The sequence below is a fragment of the Rhamphochromis longiceps genome, linkage group LG23, assembly GCF_057381845.1.
Source record: "Rhamphochromis longiceps isolate RC_006_pf linkage group LG23, R_longiceps_female_GT1.1, whole genome shotgun sequence".
NCBI lineage: Eukaryota > Metazoa > Chordata > Actinopteri > Cichliformes > Cichlidae > Rhamphochromis > Rhamphochromis longiceps.
Window position 1 is genome coordinate 29276925 of NC_140578.1, and position 10050 is coordinate 29286974.

Below are 10050 nucleotides of genomic sequence, written 5' to 3' on the forward strand. Positions count from 1 at the left end.
GTGCTATCTAAAAATAGCAGTGAATGTGGAATTTCATTGGCAGTATAAAATTGAATTCTGAAGAAGACGAGTGAAGCTGACACCTGTGTCAGTTTTATTTTCCCTCTAGCCAACATGGAGCTCAGCATTTCTGACTCACAGGGTTGACAGATAACTTTAAAAAAAATACTAAAATTATATATGTATATATAATTTTAGTATTTTTTTTAAAGTTACCTGTGCAAGTGATGAAAGGCCCTATATATATATATATATATATACGTATTACCCCTTCACAGTGTAAAACTTTCTGAGGCATTTAACTAGCATCCCCCTCAGCTGCTCATGAAACTGTGGCCCTGATGACGTCTTGTTACGAGGCTCTGGGCAGTTTTACAAGATTTGAAGAGTCTGGGGAACTGAACCTTCTTTAGTGTTATTTCTTTTAAATTACAGCTTTTACTTTGTTACTCAAACACATTTATTAAAGGGCAAATAAACCTATGTTAATGTTGTGGCATTTAGGGTGGTTATTAATATCTATATCTCGATCTATACTCTTGCATAGCTGTGATGGAAAATTATGTTTTTTCAATTAATTACAGACTTCTACATATATTCTGACCTTCAAACAAACATCGGCCAACCAGAGATTACCATGTTTTAACTACTCTCGCTCATGCTCATACTTTGAATTTTTGCATACAGGTACGGACACTCTATTAATAGCAATGTTAGCAGTCATTTATAATCACAATTATGCATAAATATAAGCTTTAATACACTTAAAACAGGAGGAATTATATGACATTTCCCCCCTGTATAGCTGTAATGAAGGCGGGAAGGGCTATTATTTGTAGCAGGTTCATTTCATGAAAATTAATGAGTGACTCTCATATGACCTCCCTCAAATTAGAAGATTGCTTTGTACAATTACAGATACCTAAACACAGGAAATATTCACACTACCTTTGCTGGGCTGAAAAATGCATTAAATCTGGTAAAAACAGCACCCAAAATCAGTTTTACAGTTAGCTCTTTGGACATTTTTTTTATTATTTTGCCTCTGAAATTAGACAGTTAAGATATGATTGAAGTAGATACCTTTCATCTTTAATTCAAGGGGTTAAACAAAATTATTGTGTCAACTGCTTAGGAATTACTACAATGTTTATACACAGTCCCCCATTTTCAGAGGCTCAAAAGTAATCGGACATTTGACTGACAACTGTACAGACCAGCAAATGCAAATTCCTGCTATCAAGTACTAAACTGCAGCATGGATTGTACGTAAAATTAGCACAACAAGTGATTATTTTCTAGTTATGCCCCAAATATATAGAAAAGATCAATTTTAGTGATTTGAAATAACTGAGATGATGGCTAGCAAAAAGCTAGCAGGTGCAGTTGTTTCAGCACCCACTTACCATTCAAAGAGCCATTCTTTTAATTATGCATAACTTTAAGCTTTAATGAAATTTTGAATAAAGTTTACAATAAATTAATTACCTGTCCTGATGACATGGACAGTTTTAACTTGGGAGTCTCCAATGATTGACTCACTTGTGGACCAGCCTAACGTAGCCACTTTAGCATGTTGTGTTTGCTACAACTGCAGGACTTCACACTTGGATTTTTTTTTTTTGCACAATAGTTTTTTTCTTTAACTCATTGCTTTTATATTTTCAGTGTTTAGACATTGATGTAAAAACAAATGAGCCTGAAACATTCAAAATCATTGTCACTGGGTATCATTTGCTAGCTACGGCTAACAAAACCAGTCATCTTTTTTTTTTTAGCAAGATTACATACTTGACAGCTAGAAAAGAGGTACCTGCTTTTCTTTTTTCTTTTTTTTTACCTGTTTGTGAACTGAAATGCCTACTGTTCCTAAAGATCAATATGAATTTCCAGGGGTAAATTTATCACCAGTATCTCAATACCATTGCCGCAGTAAGACCCAGTTAATGCTATTCATGGCACGGCATAGGAAAAAGAAGGAAAAATAAAAAAAAAAGATTGACACTCGAAAATAACTCTCCATTTTTAATTAATAAAAACAGAGGCTTTGTAGACACATGGACTTTATCTGACGACACTTTGAATTTCAGTCACTGCTGATGAAAAATGAACAAAGTCAACTGCTTAAGCTCGGTCGGAGGAAAGCGCTGTTTGCTTATCTGTGTGTACACGTTTGCTATGGCAAACAAAACATGAATCATAGAAACAAACATTTTGCATGTTTAACTTTGGAGAGGGAGGAAATGTTCAAGTGAAGTCAGAGAGATCGCTGCCAAACAAAGCCATAAAAAAAAACACAATCGGGACGAACGCAAACAATCTCTGCTGCAGCGGAATTGCTTGTCTTTTACTTGTGTGGTGTAATTTATTTTAAGAATGTGGAAGATAAAGGAAAGATCTATCCATTTGGCATGTCAAAGGAGGGCAGTGGCACAGATACGCAGTTCATTACTAGCAGGCTGATAGAAGTCTGCAGGGATGAGCTAAGGGACTGGAGCACAAGGAGTCCACAACTTTTACAAACACATACAACCACTGAACAGAGCTGACTCATACCTCAGACTGCCTGAAGAAGTGTAAGACACCCTTGTAACAGATTGTAGAAATCCACTTAAATGGTTGTGAAGCCCACTCTCTTTAGAGTAAATACAAACATATGGGTGACATATTGAAGGTAAATCCACTTAGAATATCTTAGTAAGGTGTTGGGCCTCCATGTACTGCCAGAACAGATTCATTTCGCCTGGGATTGTCTCTAGTGGAGAGATAAACACCAGCCTTTTCTGTAGATATTATCTCTGTTTGGTGTTTTGATGATAATGCTGCCCAAAATAAGTTAACAGGGATTTAACAGGGATGAAATCTGATGACAGCAAGAGCCAAAGAATATGGTTTACCTCATTTTCACACTCATCAAACCAGTCCCATCAGAACAGCAGTGTTTCTTTATAGGATATATGTTATCACTCAGAACAGCTTTGTATTGATTAGAAGTGACCCTTCCCTGAGAAGGGACAAATGGACCTGAACCATGCCACAAAATGTTACGGTCAGCATAACAGAGCCAGATCCCCTCAGTACAGAAGGTTCTTACTTTTTTAATCAACTGTTTACACACACGCACTAGCCACTTTATTAGGTATACCTTGCTAGTACCAGGGTGGTTCGCCTTTTGCTTCCAGAGCTGTCTTTACTCTCCATGGCACAGATTTAACAAGATGCTAAAAACATTCCTCTGAGATTTTTGGTGCACACTAACATGACAGCGGCACACAATTTGTTGGCTGCATGTCTACAATGTGAATATTCCATTGTCCTATATCCCAGTGGTGCTCTAGGTAATTTCAAGCCGACTTACTCATCTTACTCATCTTTAGTTCGAGATGACAGGAGCTTTGTGACATGGTGCTTTATCTGGCTATGGTGTTTAAACGATGCTAAGTTGGTACTGAGGGGCCTAAAGTGGGCCAAGAAGACATCCTCCACACACTTTTACCACCAAGAACCATGACTGTTCACACAAGGCAGGATAGATGCATGCCTTCATGTTGGTGCCAAATTCTGGGAATGGAATACAGCAATGAATTTAGAGACTACACGATAGCTGTGTGGTTGTAAGACTTCCTGTTTTGAATGGATATTAGAGTGAAAGATGGATGTAGAAGAGAGGTTAAGGATTTCTGGTTATTAGGCAACCAGTTTGTGTTGCATACAAAAAGAATAGATAGTGGAGATGATACAGCTGTTAGTAGCACAGGGCAAATAATTCAAATTGCTTTTACTTATGCTAATTTATGCATCATTAACAATATCACACAAGAGTTATTTATATATAACTATCTGGTTGATATGCATTCCCATTAAATCTCTACTGTAAATCATCCTGTATCAAAGATAATTTTTCAGCTCTATTGTGATGTAAACATAGTTCAACAACCATATTGTCACAGACATGAATTTAACATTGAATCTTTTTACTTTCAGACACATCCTGTAGTGAATACAGCAATAATCTTCCATAATCCCCCAGAAAGGATGAAATTACACTTAATGGTGTTGGTATCATCACCTGGTGCTTTCCATATTCAGAATAGCCACTGTTGTTTGTGTTTTTCTTTGTCTCATGAACACTACACACTGTGGTTTGAGTAACAGTTGTGCTTACTGCCGTTTGTAATTACACAGAAATGCTTTCAGTGCTAAAGAAAAAAAAGGTGTGAAAGTGAAACTTTTGTGTGTATTAAAGAGATGATAATTTGTGCAAACAGCACAGCAGAAAACAATGAAAGTAACTTTTTTGTGGTTGTTTTTTGGTTGTAATGTCAGCTTATCTTTATCACTTATCTTTAGTTTTTAAATCACAGGCTGTAGGATTGAGCATGCACTGTTTCCTGGATTGTTATGACAGGATGACATCACACAAACACAAGGATTTAATATGCAGTAGGCACACCTCATCACATCTCCTCTGGAGACTTAAACTGTTTTTCCCAATTAAAAGCCATTAGATCACAATGAAAAAGCAATTTTCAAGTATTTGTACCTAATGCAATTGTAAATGATGTTGCAAGTGGAGTTAATTTATACCAGTTTCCCCTCTAGACAACTGGCAATTTGTACTCTTCTCTGCTTGTACTACGCCATTTCCAAATGTTCAATACTGCGATGAGGCAGCGGCGAAAGGAATATTGGGCTGAGTTAATTGGTGCAAAGGAGGACTTGGTGGAGTGTTTTAAATTTACCTTTAGACTGTGAAAGAACTTCGTTCATCCACACTTAACTTGGGCTTGTTAACTCTTATGTTACCCAGGCATTTTAGAGACTGAAATAAAATAGGAGTGTTTATTTATGGGTATCAACCCTTAATGTTTCTTTTACCGATGGTGGATATTCTAAAAATATTGTAATGTCATGTGGCAAACAGCAAACCTAGAAGCCCTAACAGTGACTGACTATTCACTGGCTGTGGGGATGATGGGAAATGAGGCCCTGCAGGTATCATATGCAGTTATTAATGGGACTCTTGCATCAAACCCTCATACATGTGTCAAGTTAGCAATGGTATGGCCTCTTAGTTGGTTGTCATGTAATGGCAGCAAAGCTTTCTGGCAGCCTACTGTTGATTAAATAAATGATTGGTTTGGGAATCATTTGATGTGTGCATTTTTCCAGAGCAGTTGTGAGCACGGCTGTGTTGTAGTAAGAAGGTTCTTTTCCGTGTGGCATAACTTGCATAACTTTACTCTGGCATGTTAGATTAATTCGTGTTTCTACATTGGCTGCAGGTGTGGATGTGGGACAGTCTGTCGCTCTGTGTTAGCCTTGTGATGGACAAGTGACTTGTCCAGGGTGTACTTTACCTCACACCCTCTCAGGTGGGAGAGACTCCAGCCTTGACGTGGGCCTGTTGTGGATAAGCTGTTAAATCATCCTGATGGTTATATGTATGGGAGATGACCCCAAGGGTGATGGAGAATGACCGAGCTAAGATCCTGTGGGACTTCCAGATACAGACGGACAAAATGGTGGTGGCTAACCAACCGGACATAGTGGTGGTAGACAAACAGAAGAAGACGGCCGTAGTGATCGATGTAGCGGTTCTGAATGATAGCAACATCAGGAAGAAGGAACACGAGAAGCTCGAGAAATACCAAGGGCTCGGAGAAGAGCTCGAGAGGATGTGGAGGGTGAAGGTGACGGTGGTCCCAGTGGTAATTGGAGCACAAGGTGCAGTGACTCCCAAGCTAGGCAAGTGGCTCCAGCAGATCCCGGGAACAACAGCGGAGATCTCTGTCCAGAAGAGCGCAGTCCTGGGAACAGCTAAGATACTGCGCAGGACCCTCAAGCTCCCAAGCCTCTGGTAGAGGACCCGAGCTTGAAGGATTGAATGCCCACAGGGGCGAGTGGGGAATTTTATATATATATATATATATATATATATATATATACACTCAACAAAAATATAAACGCAACACCTTTGTTACTGCTCCCATTCCCCATGGGATGGACGTAGAGACCTAAAATTCATTCCAGATACACAATATAACCATCCCTCCCAAACAGTGGTCACAAATCAGTCCAAATGTGTGGTAGTGGGCACATCTGCTATATTGAGATAATCCATCCCACCTCACAGGTGTGCCACATCAGGATGCTGATCTGACATCATGAGTAGTGCACAGGTGTACCTCAGACTGCCCACAACAAAAGGCCACCCTGGAATGTGCAGTTTTGTCTCACAGCAAAATGCCACAGATGCCACAAGCAATGAGGGAGCGTGCAATTGGCATGCTGACAGCAGGAATGTCAACCAGATCTGTCGCCCGTGCATTGAATGTTCATTTCTCAACCATAAGCCGTCTCCACAGGCGTTTCAGAGAATATGGCAGCACATCCAACCGGCCTCACAACCGCAGACCTCGTGTAACCACACCAGCCCAGGACCTCCACATCCAGCAGGTTCACCTCCAAGATCGTCTGAGACCAGCCACCCAGACAGCTGCTGGAACAATTGGTTTGCACAACCAAACAATTTCTGCACAAACTGTCAGAAACCGTCTCAGGGACGCTCAACTGCATGCCCGTCGTCCTCATCGGGGTCTTGACCTGACTCCAGCTCGTCGCCGTAACAGACTTGTGTGGGCAAATGCTCACATTCGATGGCGTCTGGCACGTTGGAGAGGTGTGCGCTTCACGGATGAATCATGGTTCACATTGTTCAGGGCAGATGGCAGCTGAGAATGTCCCAGTTCTTGCATGGCCAGCATACTCACCGGACATGTCACCCATTGAGCATGTTCGGGATGTGCTTGACCGGCGTATACGACAGCGTGTACCAGTTCCCACGAATATCCAACAACCTCGCACAGCCATTGAAGTGGAGTGGACCAACATTCCACAGGCCACAATTGACAATCTGATAGACTCCATGCGACGATGTGTTGCACTGCATGAGGCAAATGGTGGTCACACCAGATACTGACCGGTTCTGGGTCCCCAGACCCCCAATAGCGCAAAAAACTGCACATTCCAGGGTGGCCTTTTGTTGTGGGCAGTCTGAGGTACACCTGTGCACTACTCATGATGTCAGATCAGCATCCTGATGTGGCACACCTGTGAGGTGGGATGGATTATCTCAATATGGCAGATGTGCCCACTACCACACATTTGGACTGATTTGTGACCACTGTTTGGGAGGGATGGTTATATTGTGTATCTGGAATGAATTTTAGGTCTCTACGTCCATCCCATGGGGAATGGGAGCAGTAACAAAGGTGTTGCGTTTATATTTTTGTTGAGTGTATATATATATATATATATATATATATATATATAAATGATTATATCAGTTGATAAGAGATACACAACAAGATATTTTCTGCATCTCACTACTGTCTTTTACATTAAAAATGCCACTACCGCACCTCCCTGCCTCCTAATGTAGAATATGATGCTCTTTAAAAATGGAAATAAAGAATAATGTCTATGAATGAAACAGGGTTATTACGGCAGAACTAAACTAAATTATTACCTGTACTGTAATTCCCAACCAAAGTTTAATAATGACAAAGGTGCAGGTGTCTGGAGATGACCTTTGATGCTGCTGTGTCATGGCTGACTCAAAATTGTGGATTTGCTTTGAATGCAAGATGCTGCAGACAAAAGGGCAATTTTGTGACTCAACAGCAGTAAACAGGGACTAAAGACAAAAACATAACAAGAATGAGGCCGTATGACCTCTCTGCCCTGTCTTGATTTCAAGGAAGTGTAGAAAACTGGAGTAGAAAACACAATTTTCAGACACATGTGCAGCATTAAACAGTAAAATACTTGATAAAGTTATTAAAAGTTAATGATATTTGGTGGGAGGACCGGTGCCACCCAATGGTAGACGCCTCTGTTGCCTGGCTGTTGGCTTACTCCCCCACGCTTTAATCTTTAACTAAATGACACACCATTCATCCACCGAACCTTCGAGTAAATCTTACTTCCCCGTCTCTAACAGAGGTCACGCTCTGCAGCATCTCATAAAACACTGTAAGGCTGGACGATACAAATGATAGGTCAAATAGGAATGAATGATGACAGATATTATTACACTTTCTTTCAAGCAAGGAGAGCCACTCCTTGGCTACGTTATGAGCTAGTGTTAGGGACAGGGTGACGATCATGGCTAAAGCCATATTGATGACAGCCAGTCTAATCTAACCCACCCTCTGTGTTTATGACTGACTTTCTTTCAGGGTTGCAAATGATTAAGAATAAAAATAAAAAACAAAAAACTATGTTGCTTCAGTTGTCATAAAACACTTCAAAAATAAAAGAAAAACACACATTCTTGGCTATCATGTGGGATTAGTTCTCATTCATTTTCTATTAAGAGCAACAAATCTCTACTGCAATTTTATGAACCCTTTGTTCAAATTTATCTCTTCTATTTCAGTCTCGTGTGTTTTATGGGAAATGACAGAGATAAAAACAATTAGTTCTTTTTATGATTAAATCCAATCCCATTAAAACATGTATCGGGAAAAAAAAGAGAGAAACCCCCACAAAACCAAAGACTTTGATGCCTTATTTAATAGAGGGTTTTACTAAACAATGTGATAACTGAAGATTAATCCATAAAACACACATCTGAAGGGTTATAAAGAAATACATTTTGCCAGTGCATGATGTGACCAAAGAGTTTCATTTAAATGGAAATTTTAGACTTGCCTAAGTAACCTGTAAATCCACACCCAGCCAGATTTGTAGCATTTTGCATGCAAACAGACACAAAGAACTGTGGAAGCAAACTGCCTACGCATTAATAACTTGAAGGATAGGCCCAAATGTAGCCATGCAGCGCAGCATTTAACCACCTAATCATGAGCAGTGTTTTTTTTTTTTACCCCTAGTGGATGATTTTAAAAGCCCTGCTTCTTGCTGCTGATTAATAATAAAGTGCCACTGAAGGGCAGAGATATTATATTAATGACACTGAAGGCAAGAGCTGTCTTTGTGAAACTATTTCTGCCTGTCTATCTCATAAAAAGGTAGCTTAATGTCATTCATAGGTGATGTGCCTTATGGTCACTTCACATCAGAGATTTTTGATGAAATGTACTGCAGCTGAAAATCACAGCTCCCCTACATATGCCACATTATACTGGCATATGTATTGACAATAAAGTAAATAAAGCTGCTACACAACTGTACATGTTGATACAGTTGTGTAGCAGGCAGGAAAAATGAATTATTTGAAAATATTTTTGCCTGTAATTAATATTAAGGAACATTAACAGCAGTGACTAGTCCTATGTACACGTCAGAAACTGTAGCAGGTGTTTGATCTGACAGTTGACTTAAGCTGTTTGTTGGATTTTGTGCTAAGAAGTAGAGGGTTATGATTGCAACAGTTAGTGGATGACACACGAGGCTTCATTAAAATGCATAAAAAAATGAATGTGTAAGTTAATTTTTACCCAAGCCATCAGTCAAGTCTTTAAGATTCCAGAATTTATTTTTGAACCCTACACAGGACACATTATTGAATCAATAATTCACAACAAGTCGCACAAGTCGAAGGCACTGAAGCAATGTACTCGCAACGAATGAGAGCACAGTCCCCTCTATTTTAAAGGCTCAAAAGTAACTAGACAATCGACCGACAACCTTTCTCATGGTCAGGTGAGGCCTCTTTCCTCATTATTTCTTTGCAAATAAAAGATCGTTAATCTTTTATCTTCTAAAGTGCTGAACTTGGATTTGTTGTATTTTTAATTGAATTATCAATATGAGGTTTTCAGTGCAAGTGAGGGAGGCAGGGGACGCCATTGTGGCACATTGTTAAAAAGAAGGACTATGTTGGCCAGCTCAGCAACAGTAAGAGGCCTGATAGAGCGCAGGAGGCAACCAATGCATGTGATCGCAGCCTTCTTTCTCTTCGCAGCATCTAACCAAGACAAGAAAACTCGGAAGGAGGTAGGTGTATCACTGTGAAAGTTTACAATGAATGCAAATAGAGAGGATTTATGAGAAGGTGAAAACCTCTGGAAGAACAGAAAC